Here is a 27,153-nt window from a genome sequence, read left to right on the forward strand (position 1 = left end):
TCACCAGTTGAATCTGTCGTTATCTTTCCCTGATTTACACCATGTTCTTTCCAGTTTACGTACTTCTCGTTTTAAAGCTAATAGGTCGGCATCATACCAGTTGTCTGATAGACAATGCATTTTTTTACATAGTTTCAATGGTGCAATATTGTTTAGAACCTGATCACTGAAATTTTTCCATTCTAGGATGAAATTTGGGTCTAAGTCAGAGTTGGATATTAAGCTGTTGTGTGACCAAAATTCTACTGGGCTTAATTGAACTCGTGTCCAAATCATTTTCTGTTTAAGATTGATCCCTGGTTTCTTTTTGGGTTGTTTTTTGATCCAGCATAATTCAAAATTACAAAGAAGGTGGTCTGACCAAGGGGTGTTAGCCCAGGTTTCACCTTTAAAACTTATACTAGGAAAGTTGGAACATTGGAAAGAAATGTAATCAAATCTAAGTGGTGACTTTTCCTACGGGTTTTAGTCGGGGGTGGCTTGGAAAAACCTAGGGATGTGAGGAAGGAAAGTAGATCTGCTGTGTTGGAATTCTCTTCCTGCTTGAGGTGTAAATTAACATCACCAGCTAAAAGACCTCTTGCCCCGGCAGCACCCCGACTCCCTAACACTATCGGGGCAGGAGGGAGCCTAAGCCCTCCTGCTCTGCGGCATCCCCGAACCCCCGATGAAGATCAGAGCAAGAGGGAGCCCTCTTATCCAGCAACACCCCTGACCTCCCCAACACTATTGGGGCAGGAGGGAGCCTAAGCCCTCTTGCCCCGTGGCACCCCTGAAGTCCCTGACAGGATTGCGCAGGAGGAAGCCCAAGCCCTCCTGCCCTCGATGCAAGGGCCCCCCCGAACCTCCGATTACCCCCCGCTGATCCGTGATCCCCCCACGACCCCCATCGCCACCTACTCCCCCTCCCCGTACCTTCAAAAACATTGGTTGGATGGACTGGTGCCAAGCCCGTCCATCCGTCAGGCCAGCCATCCATTGAATGGCTAGCCTTAGGACCTTATAGGCCCAGGCGGCTCAAATCCCACCCACAGGGCCACTACTCGGACTGGAGGAGGATCACGAGTGGTGTTCCACAGGGGTTGGTGCTCAGACCACTGCTATTCAATATATTTATAAATGATCTAGAAACAGGGACGAAGTGCAAAATAATAAAATTTGCAGACACCAAACTATTTAGTGGTGCTTGGACTACAGAAGACTGCAAAGAATTACAAAGGGACTTGAACAAACTAGGGGAGTGGGCGACGAGATGGCAGATGAAGTTCAATGTAGAGAAATGTAAAGTATTGCATGTAGGAAGCAGAAACCCGAGGTACAGCTATACGATGGGAGGGATGTTATTGAGTGAGAGAACCCAAGAAAGGGACTTGGGAGTAATGGTGGACAAAACAATAAAGCAGACGGCACAGTGTGCAGCGGCCGCTAAGAGAGTGAATAGAATGCTAGATATAATCAAGAGGGGTATTACAACCAGAACGAAAGAAGTTATCCTGCCATTGTATCGGGCGATGGTGCGTCCGCTTCTGGAGTACTGCGTCCAATATTGGTTGCTGTACCTTAAGAAGGATATGGCAATATTCAAGATGGTTCAGAGGAGAGCAACATGTTTGATAAAAGGTATGGAAAACCTTTCATATGCTGAGAGATTGGGGAAACTGGGGCTCTTTACCCTGGAGAAGAGGAGAATTAGAGGGGACATGATAGAGACTTACAAGATCATGAAGGGTATAGAGAAAGTGGAGAGGGAGAGATTCTTCAAACTTTCAAAAACTACAAGAATGAGAGGGCATTCGGAAAAGTTGAAAGGGGACAGATTCAAAACCAATGCTAGGAAGTTTTTCTTCAGACAACAGGTGGTGGACACCTGGAATGCACTTCCAGAGGGCGTGATAGGACAGATTATGGTATTGGGGTTTAAGAAGGGATTGGACAATTTTCTGAAGGAAAAGGGTATAGAGGGGTATAGATAGAGGATTACTACACAGGTCATAAGAACATAAGAATTGCCACTGCTGGGTCAGACCAATGGTCCATCATGCCCAGCAGTCCCTTCATGCGGCGGCCCTCTGGTCTAAGACCAGCACCCTAACTGAGACTAGCCCTACCAGCGCACGTTCTTGTTCAGCAGGAACTTGTCTAACTTTGTCTTGAATCCTTGGAGGGTGTTTTCCCCTATAACAGCCTCTGGAAGAGCGTTCCAGCTTTCTACCACTCTCTGGGTGAAGAAGAACTTCCTTATGTTTGTATGGAATCTATCCCCTTTCAACTTTAGAGAGTGCCCTCTTGTTCTCTCTACCTTGGAGAGGTCCTGACCTGTTGGGCCGCTGCGTGAGCAGACTGCTGGGCGCGATGGACATCTAGTCTGACCTAGCAGAGGCATTTCTTATGTTCTTAAATTACTTATTCTCTTAAGTAGATATTGAACAAATAAGGAGACAGTGGAGACCTTGTGTCACTCCACAAAAAAAAAGATTCCACTTTTGGGACTTCTTAGTTCCCTTTCTTAATAGGTTCTATTTCCTAAGAATTCTGAAAACCATTTTAGAACTACTTCATGTATGCCTAGTTCACTCAACTTTAGAAGAAGCAGAGTGTGGTACACTGTATCAAATGTGGCTGAAATCCATGTTGGTATTGTCACATTAATCCTACTTATTTATATGCTCTGTAATTTGATTCTTTATAATACTGTCTACCATTTTGTCCAGCACTGATGTCAGTTTCACCAGTGTATAATTTCCTGGATATCCTCTGAAAACTTTTTTTTAAATGGTGTTGAATTGGCCACCCTCCAATCTTCAGGTACCATGCTGGATTTTAAGGGAAAATTACAATTTACTACTACTACTAATAATAATAATGATAACTTTATTCTTTTATACCGCCATCACCAGCAGTTCTAGGCGGTTTACATAAAAGAGAAACTGGACAATCAGAGAAAATACAATCGCACAATGGATACACTAATTACAATCTTAAAAGACTCCTAATTTAAGTAATAAATGTATCAAACAAATTGGTCTTAACTAATTTTTGTAAGGAACAATATGACAGGGCTTGATGGATACATTCACCGAACAAAGATTGCAGTTTACCTGCTTGAAATGCCAATGTCCTATCTTGGGATAGGTAAATAAATGAGATCTTCTAGTTTCCCGCAGTGGCCCTTGGTCAAAGACCATAAGAACATAAGCACTGCCTCTGCCGGGTCAGACCAGGGTTCCATCGTGCCCAGCAGTCCGCTCCCGCAGCGGCCCCCAGGTCCGTGACCTGTAAGTGGTCCATAACCTAAATTCTTATTCACTATTCATTTAGTACCTGTAAAGTTACCCTCTATCTGTACCCTTCAATCCCCTTCTTCAGGAAGTCATCCAATCCCTTCTTGAACCCAAAATTGTACTCTGCCCTTTCACCTCCACTGGGAGCGCATTCCAGGTGTACACCACCCTCTGAGTGAAGAAGAACTTCCTAGCATTTGTTTTAAATCTGTCTCCTCTCAATTTTTCTGAATGCCCTCTTGTTTTTGTTGGCTCGGTTAGTCTGAAGAATCTGTCCTTCTCCACCTTCTCTATGCCTTTCATGATTTTATAAGTCTCTATCATGTCCCCTCTAAGTCCCCGCTTTTCCAGAGTAAAGAGCCCCAGCTTCTCCAACCTTTCAGCATTTGAAAGGTTTCCATGCCCTTAATCATCCTTGTTGCTCTTCTCTGGACCCTCTTGAGTATCGCCATATCCTTCTTAAGGTACGGCAACCAGTATTGGACACAATACTCCAGATGTGGGCACACCATCACTTGATACAGTGGTAGAATAACCTCCTTTGATCTGGTAGTGATACCCTTTTTGATTATGCCTAACATTCTGTTTGCTTTCCTTGAGGCTGCTGCACATTGTTTCATCCACCAATACCCCCAAGTCTTTTTCTAGGCAGCCTCCCCCCAGTACCCTCCCTCCCATCGTATAGCTGTACATTGGGTTCCCCTTCCCCACATGTAAGACTTTACATTTCTCTACATTGGAGCTCATCTGCCATCTCTTTAAGATATGGGTGTGGTCAGTAAAGTAATATGGGGGGTCAGTGATCACTGGGCAGTGTGTGGTGGTCTGTATTTTGTGTCTGCAGCAGTTATCTGGTCACTTTGGATACCTTCTGGCACTTAGACCTGTTTTTAGATCACCTAAGTCACAACGTATAAGTTCCATCTAGGCTGTTTCGTTAAACTTTCAGTTATACTTGCAGCATGATTAAATCTAGGTTAGCTCACATCCCGCACAAATTCCACCCTCATCACTCCTCCTAAAATGTCCCTTTCAGCTCTGGGCATACAATGACACTGAAAAGGCCTAAGCTATTTTTAGATACGTCTAAAACCTGTTTTGACTATCGGTACTTGGACTACTTCTCTTTTTGAAAATCTAAGTGCCAATTTAGGCAGAATTTCAGACATATTTCTGTTTAAATTATGAGCCCCATAGGCTCTGGCCCACTTAAATCACCTATCGCTGCCCAACTTCCATTTTGAGGCAGTGATTAAGGAGGCAAAAACTAGCAAAAACTGTGTCCTTAGGCCATGCCCCGGTACATCATGTGAGGCACAGAGAGGGGCCTAAGGTCATGATTGGCTGAGGCATCTCGGGCTCCTCCCTTGGGATGGGCCAGGGGCACCTCAGCCAATCAGGGACTTACTTAGGGAGGAGTCTAAGGAAGTCTGATTGGCCAAAAATAATGGCCAATCAGGGACTTTCTTAGACTCCTCCCTAAAGAAGTCCCTAATTGGATGATATGCTCCAGACCCCTACCAAGGGAGGAGCCCGAGGTACCTCAGCCAGTAAGGGCCATAGGCCCCTCCTCGTGAATCACATGATGCACCGGGCATGGCCTAAGGCTGCAGTTGATGTCGGAGAAGGCCTGGAGCAAGAAGAACTGAACACCCCTCCTGCTCCCAACAATTTTAAAGGTGCAGGGAGGGGGTGGGCTGGGCCCATCCACCTGGCCAGCCTAGCTAAAGGTAGAGGGAGGGAATAGGGCTGGGCCGGGCTTGGCCAGGATGGGCTTGAGATGGCAGGAGGGAGTTGGCATCCCTCCTGCCTTTTGTTCTTCAGCAGGGCATTTGGGGGCATTTTTTAGGGGTTTGGGGAGGGAGGAAGCACTTCAGGGGGTGCTTTTTTATTTATTTTTTTTACCGGGCAGTAATTTTGCATGTGTAATGCATGCAAAATATCTGCCCGATTAAAAAAAAATTTAAAAAGCCAGCTGCTTCTCCTGTCACTACTGTAAGGGTCTGTAAGGGCTTTCCCGCAGAGGAGAGAATCCTGCATTCACCGTGGGCCTCATCTGGGGCAGCCTCCTTGGAGCGGCTGGGGCACGGGCAGTGTGTCTGGGAGGGAATGCATGGATGGGAGAACATCTCAGGGGAGGAGACATAGGCATCCTGGGACTGTCGGCCAAGTCTCTTCCCTGAAGAAGCCCTTTCTGGAAACATCAATTGCTCCTCCTAAACTTACTTGCTCCACTTCATCACTTCATCATGCTTCTATTCCTTTCTCTCCTCTCTTCTACCTTCCAAAGTATTTAGATCAATGCTGTCTTGTTAAAATGTTTATTTTATTTTTATTTTTCCTCTAACTCTACTTTTCACTTCTCTATTACCCTCCAGGTACTTTAGTTAGATTGTGAGCCTTCGGGACAGTAAGGGAATTTTTCAAGTACCTTTCTTATTTCTAATCTTAATGTATATTTTCTGTAAACCGCTTAGAACCTAACGGATGTAGCGGTATATAAGAAATAAATTACATTACATTACATGGACCATTTGGCCTTCATCTGCCATCATGTTTCTAGGTTTCTATAACCATAAAGCTCTATGACATCACAATGCAGGCAAAGAGCCTTAGCCAATGGGAAGAAGATATGCAAATGTTAAGAGCCTTAGCCAATAGGGAGAGGAGGAGATAGTGGATGCTGCAGAATTCTACTGTTCAACGGCTCCCCCTTCTGCTTCTATTCCTTTCTCTCCTCTCTTCTACCTTCCAAAGTATTTAGATCAATGCTGTCTTGTTAAAATGTTTATTTTATTTTTATTTTTCCTCTAACTCTACTTTTCACTTCTCTATTACCCTCCAGGTACTTTAGTTAGATTGTGAGCCTTCGGGACAGTAAGGGAATTTTCCAAGTACCTTTCTTATTTCTAATCTTAATGTATATTTTCTGTCAACCGCTTAGAACCTAACGGATGTAGCGGTATATAAGAAATAAATTACATTACATTACATTACATTACACATACTCAAGGATTGCTCTATAGCACAGGTGTCAAAGTCGGTCCTCGAGGGCCGGAATCCAGTCGGGTTTTCAGGATTTCCCCAATGAATATGCATGAGATCTATGTGCATGCACTGCTTTCAATGCATATTCAGTGGGGAAATCCTGAAAACCCGACTGGATTACGGCCCTCGAGGAGGGACTTTGACACCCCTGCTCTATAGTGATCCATGATATGGGTAGGGGGGCATGTCAACAATCATCCCCATTTGCATGCAGGCCTTTTGTGAATTTGTCAGCCTGCATGCAATCGGGAACGGATCGGACACAGAATCGGGGGTTAGTGAATCTAGCCCTTAGTGACTTGCCCATGGTCACAAGGGACACAACCTCAAGGTGCTAAAGCTATAACTTTAACCACTGTGCCACACTCACCCTCTGTTTTCTGTTTGATAACTAATTCCTAATCCACAAATGAACACTGTATCCTATCCCACAACTCTTCAATTTGTCTCAGGAGTTTCTCATGAGAAACTTTGTCAAAAGCTTTCTGAAAATCTACATATACTGCATCACCCGGCTCATCTTTATCCACATGTTTATTTGTGCCTTCAGAGAAGTCAAGCTCTTTTAGCTGAACCCATGCTGACTGTCCTATTAAACTGTGTGTTGTCTATGTGTTCCTCAGTTTTATTTATAATTGTTCCCACTATTTTGCATGACACTGAAGACTGTCTTACTGGTCTGTAATTTTCTGGTTCTCCCATGGAACCCTTTAAAAAATGTACATAATATTGGCTACCTTCTAATTTTTAGGAACTGCAGATGATTTTAGTGACAGGTTACATACAATCACTAACAGCAGATCAGAAATTTCATGTTTGAGTTTTTTTCAGTATCCTGGGATGTATACCATCCAGTTCAGGTGATTGTCAATTTGAGTTAATAGGTCTTCCAGGTTTATAAAGATTTTTTCAGTTCCTCCACATCATCAAACTTGAAACACATTTTCATTCCAGGTAGCTCTCTTATATCTTCTTCCATAAAGATCAAAGTAAATAATCAAGTTTCTCTGCTATGGCCTTATCCTCTCTGAGTGCCTATTTTGTTCCTTGATCATCCAATGGGCCCACAGATTCCTTCACAGGTTTTCTGCTTCTGATATATGTTTAAAAATTGTTACATGACCCTTGCTCTTCCTACTATACCTTGAGCTTCTCTTATGCAAAGTGCAGCAAGTTGGGAATGTGAGTGGAGTGGATCAGGGGAGGGTTTCAGCCTGTCAAGATACTGGTTTTTGCTGATGACATTTTATTTGTTCTTTTGAGGGTACAGCCCTCTTTGACCACTCTTTTGGGTCTTATTGATGAGTTTGGATTATACTCGGGATTCTGGCTTAATAAATACAAATTGATGATTCTCCCTTTGGATATTTCAGTTTGTTCAGGATGGCACGGAGTTTTCCCATTGCAATGGGCTGAGGATGGTATTAAATATTTGGGAGTCTGGATACCCAGAGACCTTTCTCAGTTGTATGATTTTAATGTGGCTCCGTGTCTGTGTCATTTGGAACAGAAGCTTTTGGTATGGAAAGCACTTCCCTCATCTTTGTTAGTTAGGATAGCCCTCTATAATGTTGTTATTGTCATATTGGTTATATTTGTTCCAGATGCTGCCTTTATTCTTTATGGTACAAACTAATAGGCATATCATCCGTATTTTGAATGGGTTTATATGGAATGATTAAAAAAAACCTAGAGTGTCTTATAAAGTAGCAGCCTCTCCAATTAAGGGAGGATTGGGACTTTTGAATATTCAAGTTTTTTGGTTGCATATCACCTTTGACACATTAATGATTGGTTCCAGAATCTTACTAAATTCTCATTTACGTAAGCGGAGATCACTATATTGCATCCATATCATTTTAGTACTTTATTTCATGACTCTTTGAAGCATCTTCAACACATATTAAATGTGTACCTGTTGTATTTGGCTATGAGAGGGGCTTGGCGGTAGTTCTGTGCCTTCCTGAAGATTTGTCCCACTAATTTGCCCTTGCTTCCTATCTGTGGGAACCCGGATTTTGAACTGGGAAGAACTTCTTGGACACTAGCACTGGGTGGCTAGGGGTCTAACCTATCTTTTCCATGTGCTCGAGGATGATGGTTCTATCAAATCTTTTACAGATTTATAGCCTGAATTCATGCTGCCTGCCTCAGATGGTTATGCATATTGGCAGTTGTGACATTATGTTCATGAGCTGCCCCATTCAACTTGGACATCTGATTATCTTGACCAATTTAAAGAGGTTCTGTGCCTTGGTGTGTAGACTGACATACCTTTGCGCTTCTATCATTGTGGATTACAAAAACTACTGCTTGTTGGTTGACTGATCTAGGTGTAATGATCATGGAGGGTAGCCTTAAGCAAAAGCGTCACATGCTGTCTACTGCACCTCTATATCTCACCAACATGAGCCCACAAAATGGACATTCAACAAGACTCTGAAGTGTGGTCATTCCGCTGCCACTCTAGGCCTCATGTTTTATTTCTGCTCATACATTCAGTGTTTTTGAAAGTGGATTTTGAACCATATTTTCATTTTGTGGAATGATCGCTGCAGACTAACTCCACTCTTGCTCTTCTCTCGGTGCACCATTGTAGCCCCAGTGCCTAAAGGGCAGAGAGATTTCATGAAAGTTTCTCTGTTATTGGGAGTAAAAGCTATTCTCAAAAATTGGTTGGCCATTGATTCCCCTTCATTGGCACAGTGGAGAGCCTTGCTCATTCAACATCTCCAGATGGAAAGACAACGGATCCCCGACTTGGATATTCTTAAAGGGAGAAAGCTACAATGTACATGGCAACCTTTTTGGAACTCACTGACTCTGGTTGCTCAAAGTCAACTGTTGAATCTCTGATTACTTTATTTGTATTTGTTTCTGTACATTTTGAAAAATAGGAGCTACAGTGTGTTTGGTGGATGGGAAGGGTGTGTGTATGTGGGGGAGAATTTTTGAAAACAATTGTAGCCTGTGTAAATATATCTATGTTGATGATTTCTTCGTTCTTTAATAAAATATGTTTTCAAAATTTGTTGTTATGGCAAGTTTCTCTTCATATTCTTTTCTTAGCTTTCTTTATCAATACAGTCCAGAGTGGTAATCACTGGTAACATACAATCCATAAAACCACCATCATAATATTTCACGCAATCTTTTTAAATTTTATTTTATTTTAAAGTTACATATGCTATATAATTTTTCCCATGGTGTCAAGTGTCCCAACTCCCAGCCTAGAATCTGAAAACAAAAACAAAACATATCCACTGTCAGTCACAAGAGGTTGCCATAAACAACTTTGTTCTTGTGGCTTTAATTAAATGGAAAGGACTTCAAATAGTCACATAATTTGCAGCAATCCACACTTCTCCTTCCATATGCATGGGAATTAGGGGAAGAACTGACCCATTAATATGGAAAAACCATGAATAAATTTTTATATGTTATTCACGTTTTTTTGCTAAAACCCTCATGAATATGATGAAATCGCAAATAAAGGAAGCACTGGGGAAAAGCAAATTTCTCTCTGCACGCTGAAGCAAGTGCTGGGAAAAAGCGCCTAACCTTTTATTGGCACTCTGAGATGATGTCATTTAGGGGGAGGAGCCAGCAAAGCCACTGTGAATAATCAAAGTCATGAATAATAAAACCACGAATACGGAGGGAGAAGTACATTTTCTTCTGCTGTGTAATTTGGCCTCATAGTCTGGTGGTTTCATCCCTTCAAATTCCTCCAATGTTCTGGAGAATCTTTAGGATAGATTCACTAACCTCACAGATCCAATCTGATCCGTTAGTGATCCGATCAGCGTGACGTGATTGCATGCAAATGGGGTCGATTGGAATCCATCTGACTACATGGATCGCTGAGCAGCGATCCTGACACATGTGCGGACCATCTTCCGTGCATGCTTACATAGCTTTTGAATTTTTAAAAACATTTTTACTTCACAGGCCCAGGGTTTTAAACCACTTTAAATCCATGGGTTAAAACCATGGGCTCACACTGTGGGAAGGTCAGGAGAGCAGGGTGGCGAGTCAGGGCAGAAAGCAGGGTGACAAGAAGTGAGTCAGGGCAGAGAGCAGGGTGACAAGAAATGAGTCAGGGCAGAGAGCAGGGTGGCAAGAAGCGAGTCAGGGCAGAGAGCAGGGTGGCAAGAAGCGAGTCAGGGCAGAAAGCAGGGTGACAAGAAATGAGTCAGGGCAGAGAGCAGGGTGGCAAGAAGCGAGTCAGGGCAGAGAGCAGGGTGGCAAGAAGCGAGTCAGGGCAGAAAGCAGGGTGACAAGAAATGAGTCAGGGCAGAGAGCAGGGTGGCAAGAAGCGAGTCAGGGCAGAAAGCAGGGTGACAAGAAATGAGTCAGGGCAGAGAGCAGGGTGGCAAGAAGCGAGTCAGGGCAGAAAGCAGGGTGACAAGAAATGAGTCAGGGCAGAGAGCAGGGTGGCAAGAAGCGAGTCAGGGCAGAGAGCAGGGTGGCAAGAAGCGAGTCAGGGCAGAGAGCAGGGTGGCAAGAAGCGAGTCAGGGCAGAAAGCAGGGTGACAAGAAATGAGTCAGGGCAGAGAGCAGGGTGGCAAGAAGCGAGTCAGGGCAGAGAGCAGGGTGGTAAGAAGCGAGTCAGGGCAGAGAGCAGGGTGGCAAGAAGCGAGTCAGGGCAGAGAGCAGGGCAGCAAGAGGAGAGTCGGGGCAGAGAACAGGGCAATCGGAAAGGACCTGAGCAACTTGTCCTTAGCAGTCACTTATTTTTTGATCGATCAGCCCAGTCGATGTTTCTCTTTTTTTTTTTTTTAGTGAATCACTGCCTGCCTATTTTTGCATGCTGTTCCCCTCATTTGCATGTGTGACTTGGATTGGATCCGGAGTATGATTAGTGAATCAGGTCAGGGTCGCTAAGTGATCGCAATGTTGTCGGGACACAATCGGTGTCCTTAGTGAATCTAGCCTTTTGTCTTAAAAATGTAGATGTAATGTAATGTAATGTAATTTATTTCTTATATACCGCTACATCCGTTAGGTTCTAAGCGGTTTACAGAAAATTTACATTAAGATTAGAAATAAGAAAGGTACTTGAAAAATTCCCTTACTGTCCCGAAGGCTCACAATCTAACTAAAGTACCTGGAGGGTAATAGAGAAGTGAAAAGTAGAGTTAGAGGAAAAATAAAGATAAAATAAACATTTTAACAAGACAGCATTGATCTAAATACTTTGGAAGGTAGAAGAGAGGAGAGAAAGGAATAGAAGCAGAAGGGGGAGCCGTTGAACAGTAGAATTCTGGAGAAATTTAAATGATAGAAATAGAACAAAACAAAGACAAAAGGCAAAACAATAGATAAGATTAAAGATAAATCATAAGCTGTATCATTATCACAGTGTTCCATCTTACTCGGAATAATTGTTGATGAGGCATCCGGATCTATCAAAAAGTATCCTCCTCTAGTAGGCCACTGACTGTGTTTGGAGATTCTGTATGGAAGTGACCTTTCTCCCAAGTTTTCCAATTTCCTCACCACTGCACCATGTTTCATGAGGGCCTCCACTGTGTGCTTCAGTGCAGCAGCTGTCTTGGGTAACTGTTTGACATTCATGATCAGTGCAAGCTTGTACTACAGCATCTCTTCCCTGAGCCATCTCTTATTCAGGATGAGGAGCCATAACTTATTTAACCTTTTCTCATAGGTACGCCATCTCATCCCTTATTTATTTATTCAATTTTCTATACTGATCTCCCAGATCTCAGAATGGTTTATATGAGTTTATTCAGGTACACAAGCATTTTTCTCTGTCTGTCCTGGTGGGCTCACAAGCTATCTAATGTACCTGGGGCACTGGGGGAGATTAAATGACTTTCCCAGGGTCACAAGGAGCAGTGTGGGTTTGAACCCACAACCCCAGGGTGCTATGGTTGTAGCCACACTCTCCCCTTCACTGTATCTTCACTAGTTCTCCTATATCTTTTTTTTTTTTTTTTTTTAGATGTGACAACCAGAATTACATACAGTATTTGAAGTATGGTAATCCCATGAAGTTATAAGAGCATTATTTATTTATTAGAATTTATTAACCACCTTTATGAAGAGATTCACCCAAGATGGTGTCTTGCATATATAATTGAACATAAAAGTTACAATATTATTAAGAGCATAATAGTAGTAAAAAGACCAAATATAAACATAAATACAACAAAAGAGGTAAATTCAAAATCAGTAAATTGAAACTTTATACCATAACCCAGTTTGACAAATATATTTCTTAACTGCACTGAAATTCAAATAAGAGAAATATAATACATACTAAAAGGGAGACAGAATACTTATTAATCATCTAGTAAATACAAACCAGAACATTCAAATAATATAGATATGGCACCAATGATTTTCTATAATAAACGGCGTGTAGCTGGAAAATCATAGCTCATATTCAGCTTAGAGAGCAATTTTGGATTTTCCAGCTACACACCGTTTACCCTCAGGGTCTTAATGACTGTATCGAGTGGAACACTATTGTGTAACCTGGGGCTCCTCCCCGGTCTTTCCTGACTGGTTCTCATATGCGTGACGTTGCTTTTGCTTGGCTTTTTAGCGCGCTTGCGCTTCCTTTCGTGTTCTCCTCCCTCCCAGCCGGCTCCAACTGATAAATTTCATGTTTCCATCTTAGGGTTCCTGATGAAGGGATATTACTCTCCCAATACCAGGCTTGATTGAACCCATCACTGCGTTCTCTACAAGCTTCTTTCAGGCAGATTCAAGCTAAGTCGGCTGTGGCCTCCTTTTGTCTTCTTGGGGAGTTGGCTGGGGAGGGTTCTTAGAGTGTTTTTTGCTGTTTTTTCACTCTTAGTGTCACTTATACCTTATTTTGGTTTAGCACTTAATTGCATTTGATTTTTGCACACGTGGGGCAATCCATGATGGTGTGCAGGCAGAGGTGAATTATCTTTGTCTTCTGTGTGAAGCGCTGGAGTTTTTCTCCCTTCATTGATCCTCCACACTGAGGTTGCCCCTCCCCCCTAAATTTATTTATATTTTATTTACTTATTATCTTAGGGGTGTCTGGTTAGCATTCTACACTCTCTGAATCCTTAGACTGTTTTTGCCTTTGTGTTGTATCTTTTGAAGTATCTTTGGCAATTTCTGAGGAGTTATTTTTTGCTGCATAATACAAAATGTCACGGCTGAATGAATTTTATAGGTTATGTGATGAACAGAAGGGAGGCTAAATTCAAGCCAAGTTGTTTGCATAGTTAATTAAGGCATAAGGAACTAATTTAGCTAGTGAGTGTGGGAAGCTAGTCCTAGTGTAGAATGAGAATATAGTAAATCACCCTATTTATTAAAGGCTTTGGTGAAGTCAGGCTTTCACCTGCTCCCTTAAATGGAGGTAACATCTCTGGAAGTAAATTCCAGAGCATGTGGGATACTCCTGAGAAGGCTCACTAGTGAGTATCACACTGTACAATTTCTTTCGGTGAGAGTACAGATAATAATGCTTCTTCAGAGGACCTCAGAGGTCTCAAAGCTATATAAAGCTTATTCTTTATTCTGAGGACCTTTAAGGTAGTTTATGTAACACTGCTTTCAGCCTTCTTTCAGTCGTTCTGTACCATTCTGAATTAGTTGCAGCTGATTCAAACTCTTTTTGGTTAGACTAGAGTACAGGGCATTGCAGTAGTCTAGTTGTGATGTTATCATGGTATGGGAAACTCTGTTTAGACTTGTCTTTTTAATATAATGAGAGAGATTTCATAGTTGCCAAAGATGAAGTTTGGTAGGATCAGAGTGAGCTATGAACTGTCATTTTAGGGGGAGTTCATACTCCTTAAAATATATTTTGAAGTCAGGTATTTGTCTCTTTGTGTTAGGAACCCAAAGAATATCTGTTTTGCTTGGGTTCAGGAAGAGTTTATTGTCATTTGCCCATTTCTGAGTTGTGGTTAGACAGGCAGTCAGTTTTCTCAAAGCTGTGGGGAGATCTGGTCCAATGGGTATGAGAATTTGTGCATCATTCAAAAACCAAAACAATCCAACCTGTCTGCAGTGAACAGCCAAGTGAAGAATGACAGAAGGAAAAATAAACCTGCAGAGACGATGTACAAAGTGTAAGGTTATTTTATTTAAAAATAAATCAATTATTGAAATCTGAAATGGTGATTCTATGTAAAGTGCAGGACCTGACATGGACCGTGTTATAGAGAAACACTCCTTCCTCAGGGATTGGGATGATATAGAATCATAATTATGGAGAACCGTGGGTTTTGAGAAATTGTTTGACAGTAAATACTGCTGGAATATATCCTGCTGCGGCCGCACAGTGTGAAGCTACTAGCCTTAGTCAAATTGGGCATCATTGGCATGGATATAGAGTTTTCTTATTTATTTATAAGTTTCCACATTTACAAATCAAGTAAACACTTGTACAGAAAGTTGGTTAGACAGAACAATTCTCACAAGGTATAAAATTTATGCCTTGATAGTCCTTAAAAGGAAATAAAATTAAAAGGACATTAATAATTTCATCTAACACAGCTCAAGTCCTCAACTTAAGATCCAAGAATTCTTATAAGTGAGAAAAAATGATAAATTATAATTAATTAAGAAATATGCTAAACATAGTGCTGAGGTAGGAGATACTTATTAAACTTCTTGAGCACTTGTTGTTCTACCATCTATTTGGGACATAGCCAAGAAAGCTGTTAATTGATGAGGTAAAAAAACATATTTAACTGAACGGTGGCTTATAATACACTCACAGGGGTATCTCAGGTAAAATGTCATCCCTAACAAAGTGACCCCTGGTCTCAAAAGAAGAAATTCTCGATGTTGTTTTTGAGTCTCTCTTGAAAGATCAGGGTACATTTGAACTTTTAGTCCTAGGAACTCTTTTTGTTTATTTTTAAAGAAAAGCCTCAATAACCGTCCTTTATCAATCGAAAGAGCTACAGTTAATATCAATGTGGACAGTGTTACCATATCCTTATCAGAAGTCTCCAAAATTTCTGATACATTTAACACTGCTTGATCAGATTTTTTCTGTAGATGAGGCCCATTTTTATTTGGGAGGTAATAAACTTGAGAGAACGGAGGTAGTGTCTCTTGTAAAGATTTCTACCAGGTATCTCCTAAGCATTTCCCTAGGAGTTACCATTGTCATTCTTGGAAAGTTAATAAGTCTCAAATTATTATTTCTTGAAGCATTCTCAAGCACTTCCAATTTCTTTCTGAGATTTACATTGTCCTTAATTAGGGTCTCTTGCAATTGTTTCAGTGCTATAACATCTTGGTCAAGCTTTTGAACTAAAGTTTTTGAAGCAGTCTGATCTTCTTTTATATCTTTAAGCTCCTTTGTTTGTTGAATTAACTTATTCTCTATATAATGGAAATTGGGGTTAATAGTTTTAGCAAAGTTAGCCACTAAATCCCATAGTGATTCCAGAGACACCTGAGTGGGCTTCTCCCATATAGGAAATTTTTGTTGAGTGTAAAAATGCTCACCCTGAAGAAGAGTTCCTTGGCTTTGCTCCATCTGGTTTATTCCACCACCGCTTGCTGACAAAGCCTCCAAACCTTCTGCAGAATTCCCCTGTACAGGGAGTTCTGCCTCTACGCTCTCCACTATGCTGTAAGGGACACAAGAACTGTCTCTGTTCTGTACCCAGGTCAGAAACCAGATTGACATCCTGGTCTAGATAATTACATTTAGTTAACTAGTTATTGAGTTAAATGCAAACTGTCTATTCTATAAGTTTTGCCAGAAAAAGCATGTTAGGGACTGGTTGGTAGCTTTTGAGCTTCTCCTCATCAGCTGGAAGTGCACCACAGACCTTTTTTTGTGTTGTTGGCTGATTCCCTTTTCCAAACAAGGAGTTAACAATTTAATTGGCCCCTTCAATGAAGCCTATGCTCATTTGTACTATCTTTGCTGGACAAGGGTTTTGAGGGCAGGTTGTAGGCCAAAGGCCATTCAGGGGGTTTTCCAAGAGCTTCCTCTGTGACCTGGTTAAATGAGTCCCAGATGGTTGTGCATCTTTCTTTCCCATTTCTAAAATCCTATTTGCTTTCTTAGCTGCCACAACACACTGAGCTGAGAGTTTCAAAGTATCCTCAGTGATGATATCTAGATCCTTTTCCTGGGTGGTAACTCTTAACGTGGAACCCTGCATCATGTAGCTATAATTCTTTCCCATATACATCACTGTGCACTTGCTCACATTAAACATCATCTACCAGTACACTAATCTCTATTTTAAAGAATCCTTAAAAAGTAAATCAAGTAGTCCAACCAGTAGGAACAAATCTGAGCCCACCTTCCTGCCTACTCATACTGCTCCTCCACTTTGGCCTGTATGCACTAAAGATAATCAGTAATACTGACTGGATCGTTGTTGGCGGATTCTCTGACCGATTTTGGATGAGCGATCAATGTGCTACCAGGTTTGCATTCAAATGATTTGCATAGAAGTGCACTTCATTTAAATTCAAACTTGACAGATCAATTGTTCAATGGGCGATTGACACATGTGAAGAGCCCTAACAGCAGTTGCAGGGAAAGCAGCCCCCTGTCACTACAGTTAGGGCTTCTTTCTTTTTGGCACAGCTATTATGCATGTGTTACACATGCACAATCTGCCCCATTAAAAAAAGGAAAAAGGCCCTCCCCAACAACCCCCCATGAACTGGCACCACAACCCTCCATGGCATTGAAAATAGCAGGAAAGATGCCTATTCCCTCCTGCCTAGCTGAATACCCACATGCCTTGCCCCCAACTGGTCCTGGACCCCTGTGTCACCAACCCTTCCCAAACCAATCCCTTCCCCTTCCCCAAAATAGGAAAGAGGGTGCTCATTCCCTCTTGCCATGCAGAACACCCCTATTCCATGCTCCCCTTGCACCAGGCACCCCTGAGCCATCATCCCACAACACCCCTAAAAAAATGGCAAGAGGGATGCCCACTCCCTCTTGCCATTTGGATGCCCCTACCACCAGCCCCGAACCTCACCCATACCTTTTTCAAAAGTTGGAACCAGGAAGCCCATTTCAGGCTCCTGCTTAATGGTGGGCCTTACCCTCTATATCCAACTAGAGGCACATAAGTATTCAATCCTATACCCCAAAAATTTTTATATGCAATTATATGAGTGCAGATCACCCAGGCAGGGAAAACCCATTCAGCCACTCTAATTAACTGAAGGAGCACAAAAAAAATATTTTGGAGAAAAAGGGGCCTTAGTTAAGGGCTTCATGGGTACCCCCAAAAATCTCCAATCAAGTGCTTCAACTTCAAATATGGTATACCACAAATTAGTCCCATATGCCAAAATATCAAAATGTCAAAAATAGGGTCCACGTTATTGATGGCCGAGAGTCCAATAAATCCACATAACAATAGACTACTTTTTATCATGACAGGAGATGCCATATAGCTTATTTTGAAAAATTGGGACAGGTTAAACTATAGTTTCTGGTGATAATCTTTGTGCCAAACATAAATTTGAACGTATGAGGGCAATACAATTGAGACATAAGAAATTCAAGGAGGTTTTGGACCCATTGACAAAATTTTATAAGGATTGATTATTAGTTTTAGCCCTTTGATTATACAAATCCAGGATGGGTGGGTTGGGGGGGGGTTATGCCTTTAATATATTATTTGGTCGTAATTTTGTTTGTCTTGATCATTTATTTTACTCTTGATTGTCTTTATACTGTATGAAAGGGTTGGTGGGTGGGAGGGAAGGGATATGTATTTGTTAAATCATTTGATGAAATTAACTATCGTTTATTTTGTACATTGTTTGATAATATGTTGCACTTGATGTTGGTTTTAAAATGAATAAAGATATGGAAAAAAATAGGGTCTACTCCCAGCAGACTGCAATCATTCATAAGGTGTGCATCCAAACTAAATTCAAAGCTTCAATACTGCTTGTGTCCATAGATAAGGAAGAGGGATACTTAGCTTCACATACTGCCAATCAGTTGTTCTTCTTCTCAAGCAAACTCATATGAGCCGACCTTCTTCCAAATCCAACAGAGAATCCCCATTTCGCTCTATTAAAGCTGCTTCAGGGGTAGAAAAAGAAACATTCTTCAGTGCTGTTGCAAAAAATCACCTCACACACATTCACCAACAGATTCAAGATGGCACACCCTCCCCATTGTCTCATGTGATACATGGGGAGGGGCCAAAAGGCCTAACTGGTTCAGATGTCTAAGACCTTTCACAAGGGGTGGAGCCTTAGGTGTCTGAGCCAATCAGGGCTTAGGCACTTCCCTCTGTAACCAGAATAATGAGGGAGGAGCCTAAAGCCCTGATTAATCAAGCCTTAGGCACCTGAACCAATCTTGGATTTTGGCCCCTCCTCGTGCATCACATGATGCACTGAGGAGGGGAAGGCCTGCCATTTTGGACTGGTGGGCCTGAAGCAGGAGCCTCAGAGTGGGATTCCTGCTTCCAACGTTACAAAAAGGTATGGGTAGGGGATGTCCATTGTCAAGAGGGAGTGGACATCCCTCCTGCCTATTTTGGGGAAGAATAGGGGATTGGTTCAGGGGAGTCAGTGGCACAGAGGGGCCAGGACCGAGTAGGCATTCCTCTTGTCATTTTTGCTGTCATGGGGAGTCACAGTGAAAGAAAAAACAAACAAACAGGTAGACCTTGAAGGACATGGCAGTACTTGAGGGAGTCCAGAGAAGAGCGACTAAACTGATAAAGGGTATGGAAAACTTCTCATATGCTGATAGATTGAAAAAGCTGGGGCTATTCTCCCTGGAAAAGTGGAGACTTAGAGGAGACATGATAGAAACCTTCAAAATCCTGAAGGGCATAGAAAAAGTAGACAGGGACAGATTCTTCACTTGTGGGGAACCACAAGTACAAGGGGGCACTCGGAGAAATTAAAAGGGAGCAGGTTTAGAACAAACGCTAGGAAGTTCTTTTTTACCCAGAGGATGGTGGACACATGGAATGCGCTTCCGGAGGCCATGATAGGCCAGAGCACGTTACAGGGCTTCAAAGAAGGTTTGGATAGGTTCCTAGAGGATAAGGGGATTGAGGGGTACAGGTAGGAGTTGAGCTAGTTTATAGTAATAGTCAGGGACCACTGCACAGGTGATAGGCCTGAGGGGCCACCGCGGGAGCAGACCGCTGGGCGGGATGGACCTCTGGTCTGACCCAGCAGAGGCAAATTCTTATGTTCTTATGAGAGATCTAATCTAATCTAATCTTCTATTTGTGTGTTGCACATACCTAAGCATGCTCAAGGTGACTTACAGAGAGAAGTAAGAGGAAAAAAAAGAAAAGACAAGAAGGAGAGGAAGGAGGATAAATGGGAAGGATACTCAGGAAAGAAGGGAGAAAGAGGGACTTTTGGAGATTATGTATCAAAGAGGAGGGTTTCCAGTTTTTTTTTCTGGAATGTGGTGTAGCTAGGTTCTGTTCTGGTCATACCTGTCGGCTATTTTAGGTTACTATGAGCAATTTCAATTTTGTGTGGGATTTTAGGGCATATATAGATGGGCTAGTCTACATGGTATTTTAATAGTAATGGGATAATTTGCATGGCTGGATCAGAGAATGAACAAACTCTCAGAGAAGCACATGGCCAGCAGTTGTTTGCATTAGGTCAAACCAGTTTAGTGACGATTGTTAGATGATCGGTAAGTTTAGTGCACCCCCTAGTTGGTCTGTATTCTTCCAGAGGCTTCAAAGAAAAGTCAATATCATTTAATTCTCTCTCGATTCACTTTCAAAGCAATACTACACTTAAATCATTCTATATTTATACCCTAGATGTACTCTCTGAAAAAGCTATCTTTAGCCTTCAACTGTGGCGTACCTGGGGGGAATGTGGGGGGGGACGCGGTCTGCCCCGGGTGCAAGCTCATGGGGGGTGCTCCCGGCATTGGAGTCATGGCCCAGGAACTTCCCTGCTCATGGCCCGATTCCAAGGCTTTCGCAAGTCCCCGAAGTGATCCAGCCTGAGCCCTCTCTCTTACCTTCCATTCCCCACGGCCACACACCCCGTCGCCGTCGGAGCATGGTACGCTCTACTGTCGGCATGCTTTTGTCACCAACTTCCGGTTTCCGGCTGGGTGGAAGCAGGAAAGGGAGCTCGAGCCACGTGCGACACTGCAATTACCTCTGAACTGAAGGTGAGTATCGCTGGGCTGCTGAGCTGCTTGGTGGTGGTTTTTGTGTTGTTTCTTTGGCTAGTGCTGCCCGAATCAATTTAAAAAAAAAACTAAATCGGCCTCCCGAATCCCGATTCATCATCTGACCCTCGCCCCCTAAAGCAGGATCGGCAACTTCCTCTTGCTAGCCAGCTCCTGCTTTAGAGGGCGAGGGGGGAGGGTCAGTTGGGAAGTGCTGCAGTGTCCTGCTTCCCCTCTGGCCTCCCAACTCGCACCTTTATCTGATTGCATTAGACAGTATTGGGGGGGTGTAGGCCTTCGGGGAGGGGTGTAGGCCTTCAGGGGGGTGCAGGCCTTAGGGGTGGGGTGTAGGCCTTTAGGGGGGACAGACCTTTGGGTGGGAGGTACAGACCTTCGGGGGGGTGTAGGCTTTCAGGGGGGACAGACCTTTGGGTGGGAGGTACAGACCTTCAGGGAGGTTGCAGGCTTTCAGGAGGTGCAGACCTTCGGGGAGGTGCAGGCCTTCAGGTGGGGTGTAGGCCTTTGGAGGGGTGCAGGCCTTCAGGGGGGATGTAGGCCTTCAGCGGGGGTGTAAGCCTTCAGGAGGGGTGCAGACCTTCGGGGGGGTGCAGGCCTTCAGGGGGGTGTAGGCCTTCAGCGGGGGTGTAAGCCTTCAGGGGGGTGCAGACCTTCGGGGGGGTGCAGGCCTTCAGGGGGGGTGTAGGCCTTCAGCGGGGGTGTAAGACTTCAGGGGGTGCAGACCTTCGGGGGGTATAAGCCTTCGGGGGAACAGACCTTCGGGTGGGAGGTACAGACCTTCAGGGGGAGTGTAGGCTTTCAGGGGGGTGTAGGTCTTCAGAGGGGACAGACCTTCGGGTGGGAGGTACAGTCCTTCAGGGGTGTGTAGGCCTTCAGGGGTAGGGTGTAGGCCTTTGGGGGAGACAGACCTTCGGGTGGGAGGTACAATCCTTTGGGGAGGGTAGGCCTTCAGGGGGGACAGACCTTCGGGGGGTGCAGGCCTTCGGGGGGACAGACCTTCAGGGGAGGGGGTCCTTGTGTAAAAGTACACAGAGAGAGGGAGGGAAGGGGGGTTCAAAGATACGTGCATATGCCAGACTTTGGGGGTTAGAAATAATGGGTTTAAAAACAGAGGAGTGGGAGAGAGATGGTGCATAATGGGATTTAGGGAGGGAAGGAACAGAAAGGGAGAGAACTTGGAAACAAGGGATGGTGTGGAGGCGGGATAGAGATACTGGATAGGAGGATAATTGGGAACAGAAAGGGAGAGATGGTGGACCCTGTACTAACATGAAACGACATCGACTTAGTGGAGCTCAAAAAAGAAAAATTAAAAAAGCAAAAGGGGAGGCGATTGAATCAATATCTGGATCTATGTTGAAATATGTAATGCTTTCAGCATCGCATAAAGGTAATGAAGAAGATTCTGAAGAAGTGCAAGCTGGCACATCCGAAATACCTTTAGTAGAAACGCAAGATTCAGATGACCCTGAACTGAAAGAAGACAGTGAATCGTCATCTATAAGTACTGACACTGAGGAAGAGAATCTAATTGATAGCAAGAGTCAACACCAAAAGCATAAAAATAACAGTGGAGAAGAAAGGGATGCTAGTAAAGACCAAGAGTTTGAAGAAATAGCGAATAAAATTTTACTTTACTGCAATATCCCTGCTTGGCCAGTACCAGTTCCAGATGACTTGAGAGTTAATCTGGTTAAGAAGGGAAGTGAACCTTTTCAAAATAAAAATGGACCTTTCTCTTCTAGTCAACGAGAAGGAAAAAAGAGCGAAAGATTCAGTCGACACTTAACAACCTCATGGTTCTACAAATCTTTACCAAAGGGCAAAAAAGTATTGAGAATCTGGATGGTTTATTCAAAATCAAAAAATTGCTTGTTTTGTTTTTACTGCAGACTGTTTGCAGATAGTGAGACAAAAGCTGGAACATCTGTCTTTGTAACTGGCTTTAAAAACTGATGGAAATTAAATCCTAAAGTCCCTGAACATGAGCGATGAGAACAACATCTCTTCTGCTTAGAACAATGGAAGACCTTGGCAAGGGGACTGGAACTCCAAAAAACTATTGATAGAATTCATGAAGTGGAAATGGATAAAGAGAGAAAATACTGGAGAGACATTTTACATCGTGGTCACAGAGAGGATATGTTATCAACAAACAAAGAAAATTTTTTGGAGTTGATAGAATTACTATCAAATTATGACTCAATTTTGAAGGAACATTTTGTAAAAATCAAACACACGAGGGAGGACACATCCAACATTCCGGAACCAGAGGAAATAGAAAATGGAGATCAAGATAGCAAGCTGGTCCAATTAGAGGTGAGCCAGGAGGATGTCCTCAGGCAGATAGACAAGCTAAAGAGCGACAAGTCGCCAGGTCCAGACGGCATTCACCCAAGGGTGCTCAAGGAATTAAGGAATGAAATAGCAGACACACTTCAGCAAATATGCAACCTATCCCTAAAAACTGGAGAGATCCCGGAGGACTGGAAAATAGCTAATGTCACGCCCATCTTCAAGAAGGGTTCGAGGGGCGACCAGGGAAACTATAGGCCGGTAAGCCTCACATCGGTCCCAGGAAAGATGATGGAGGCACTGATTAAGGACAGCATCTGTGACCATATCGAAAAAAATGGACAGCTAAGGTCGAGCCAGCATGGGTTCTGCAAGGGTAGGTCATGCCTCACAAACTTGTTGTACTTCTTTGAGGGGGTAAATAACCAGGTGGACAAAGGTGAACCCATAGACATAATTTACCTAGACTTCCAGAAAGCCTTCGATAAGGTACCACATAAGCGGTTGCTCAGGAAGCTATGGAATCATGGGGTGCGCGGGGAGGTCCACCGATGGATCAAAAACTGGCTGGCAGACAGGAAGCAGAGGGTTGGTGTAAAGGGCCATTACTCGGACTGGCAAGGGGTCACGAGCGGGGTTCCTCAAGGATCGGTGCTGGGACCGCTCCTGTTTAACATATTCATTGATGACCTGGAGGCGGGAACAAAATGCGAGGTCATCAAATTCGCAGATGACACCAAACTATTCAGCAAGGTTGAAACCACGGTTGACTGCGAGAATCTCCAAAGGGATCTTACGACATTGGAAGAATGGGCGAAAAAGTGGCAAATGAGCTTCAATGTAGGGAAATGCAAGGTCATGCATATAGGGAGAAGGAACCCGATGTTCACTTACAAAATGGGGGGATCAATGCTAGGGGTCAGTAATCTGGAAAGAGACTTGGGAGTGATGGTATTCACGACATTGAAGGCGTCGGCACAATGCGCCACAGCCTCAAGGAAAGCAAACCAAATGTTAGGTATCATTAAGAAAGGTATCTCGACCAGAACGAAGGAAGTCATCCTGCCACTGTACCGGGCTATGGTGCGCCCGCATCTGGAATACTGTGTACAGTACTGGTCACTGTACCTCAAAAAGGACATGGCAATGCTTGAGGGAGTCCAGAGAAGAGCAACTAAACTGATTAAGGGTATGGAAAACCTTACATACACTGACAGACTGAAGAAGCTGGGGCTGTTCTCCCTGGAAAAGCGGAGACTCAGAGGAGATATGATAGAGACCTTCAAGATCCTGAGGGGCATCGAAAAGGTTGACAAAGACAGATTTTTCAATTTGAAAGAAACCACAAGAACAAGGGGTCACTCGATGAAATTGAAGGGGGACAGGTTTAAAACAAACGCAAGGAAGTTCTTTTTCACACAGAGGGTGGTGGACACATGGAACACCCTTCCGGAGGCCGTGATAAGAAATAGCACAGTACAGGGTTTCAAGAATGACCTGGATAGGTTCCTGAAAGACAAAGGGATTGAGGGGTACAGATAAGAGCAGTGGAAGGTTTAGAGATAAGTGTAGAGGTAGGCATAAAATTAGTCAGGGACCGCTGATCAGGCAATATAACTGATGGGCCGCCGCGTGAGCGGAACGCTGGGCTGGATGGACCTCTGGTCTGCCCCGGCGGAGGCGACTACTTATGTACTTATGTACTTATTCCTTCTGAAAGCAGATTGAGTTCATACTTATCTCCAAAAATTCAAAATGAATTCATTCATCTTCTGGGAAATTATGTCAAAGAAAAAATTGTGGCATATATTAAAAAAGCAAAATACTTTGACATTCTTTTTGATAGCACCCCTGATGTTTCACACACTGATCAAATGTGTGAAGTGATCAGATATGTCTATATTGAAGATGATAAAGTTGAAATAAAGGAATCATTCTTGGGCTTCTTTCCTATTTCTGGGAAGTCTGCTGCTGAACTCACGGAACAGATCTTGAAAAAACTGGATAGTGATGGACTGAATATAAACCTCTGTCGTGGTCAAGGCTATGACAATGCTGCAACTATGGCTGGCATTCACGGTGGTGTTCAGGCAAAAATCAAAGAAATTAATCCCAAGGCTTTATTTGTGCCTTGTGCAAATCATTCTCTGAACCTTTGTGGAGTTCACTCTTTTGGAAGTGTTTCTTCATGTGTGACTTTTTTGGAGCTTTGGAAAAAGTGTATTCATTCTTTTCAGTCTCAACTCATCGATGGGAAATGCTGCAGAATGTAGGTATAACAGTGAAAAGACTTTCCCAGACAAGATGGAGTGCTCATTATGAAGCAGTGCATGCCGTAAAGACAAATTTTGAAAAGTTAATTTCAACCCTTGAAGCACTGTGTGATTCTAAAGAAAATGTGGATACAAGAGGATCAGCTCAGATTTTCTCTCTGCTGTATGTGATTTTTCTTTTCTGTGTTATCTCTTTTTCTGGTGTGAAGTTTTGCATGAGGTTAATCAGACACAAAAATATTTGCAAACAGCCGGGATCAGCCTTGAACAATGTACAGTGAAACTGCAAGCTTTAAAATTGTTCCTTGAAGACCAGCGCACAGAAATTGTGGAGAAGGCCATTAGCTATGGAACAACAAAATGTAAGGACATGGACATTGGCATAGAAAAAAAAATCAAATTTCGAAGAAGAATGCCTGGAGAAACAACAAAAGATGCTGGTCTTACTTTGACAGAAGAAACCACAAGGGCTATGTTTGGATGTCTTGATCATTTCACCAAGAACTGGAGACTCGTTCTAAAGCAATGGATCAAATAATGTCAATTTTTGCTATCATTCAGCCATTTTCTCTAATTTTTGCAGAAGAAGAAAACCTTTGCAAGATTTTACCAAATATAACTGAAATTTATGATGAATTTTCTGGTGAAGATATCTTACTGGAAATTTTTCGACTGCGGAGACATTTAAAAGCTGCTGGAATGAATCCCAAAGAAACAAAGACATGGACAGTTTTGCAATTTCTAGAATTTATTGTGAAATGGGATTTTTATGAATCCGTGCCAAACTTATCCTTATGTTTAAGACGTTTCCTAACTATTTTTGTATCTATTGCTTCATGTGAAAGAAACTTTTCAAAATTAAAATTAATAAAAAGTGTTCTTCGATTAACTATGAGCAATGATAGATTGACGAATCTAGCTATACTGTCCATTGAATATGAATATGCAAGGAAGATCAATTTAGATGAAATCATTGACAAATTTGCTGAAGCTAAGACTCGAAAACAGAAACTGTAATATTCATTACTGTGAAAGACCAATATGAATGTATGGGTTTTCCCTGTATTTTTCAAAAAATACGTGGATTAAAAAGTGGATTAATCCTATTACTTTTTCCCTTTTTTTGTACAAACCAAAACCAGAATCCATAGAAAATCTGACAAATGGTTTGACAATGAACTACTCCTACTAAAAAGCCAATGCAGACAACTAGAAAGATAATGGAAGAAAAACAGTCAAGATTCCACAACCATGATAAAACTACAAACAATACAAAACACAAAGCCCTAAGACTGGTCTACTCACTGAAGAAATTTGACTACATCACAGAGGCATATAACGACTCACATTGGCTCCCAATACAAGTGAGAATACAGCCTGTTGGAACAATTGACTAGTTCAATCCACCTCAACCAGACATAGGAGAACCCACGCACCATTCACACACCCTCCAATCAAAAACGTCAAAAGAAAAAAACTGTACGACAACCTCCTAGCCACTTGAGCTGCAACACTCGATCCCCAACTCTACAACCTATTGACCTCGAAAAAGAAATTAAAACCCTTCTATTCAAAAAACACATAAAACTGAACTAACACAATCAGAACTGTCCCAAGCATCACCTCCAACTACTTCATATGTACTTCTAATGTCATGATAATTTACACATAATTTATGTTATGTTATGTTTGGAATAATGATTACATATATGAGGTTCAATAAAATAAAATTTTTACTGCCTGTTCCTATTCTGACCATTTATTCAGTTTCATGGTTATTTCAAAAAATCATTTTTTTACATGGGGGGTTGTCAAAAAATGTTGGGCCCCGGGTGCCACATACCCTAGGTACACCACTGGCCTTCAGTATCACTCCTTGGCATCATAAATCTCTCTCTTTGGGGTGGTTCATCCTTGGCATCTCTGTGAATTCAGGGAAACTCCTAAGGGAGTGTTAAATACATTTATGTACCTCACTATTTGGGTTTTCCCTGGATTTCTAGGGGAGAGTAGGAGGAAGAGGGTCAGCCTAACATGAGGCTGTCTATGTGTAAATGACTAAAATTCCCCAAAGGGGAAGCAATTTTATACAGGAGAG

The 27,153-nt window shown here is 42.7% G+C and overlaps 1 pseudogene; it reads left to right on the plus strand.

Moving 5' to 3' along the window:
• The first annotated feature begins 21,756 nt into the window (after positions 1-21,756).
• LOC117346233 lies at positions 21,757-25,593 on the plus strand (annotated as a pseudogene).
• The last annotated feature ends 1,560 nt before the right edge of the window (positions 25,594-27,153 follow it).

Source organism: Geotrypetes seraphini, chromosome 12 (assembly GCF_902459505.1).
Source record: "Geotrypetes seraphini chromosome 12, aGeoSer1.1, whole genome shotgun sequence".
Taxonomy (NCBI): Eukaryota; Metazoa; Chordata; class Amphibia; order Gymnophiona; family Dermophiidae; genus Geotrypetes; species Geotrypetes seraphini.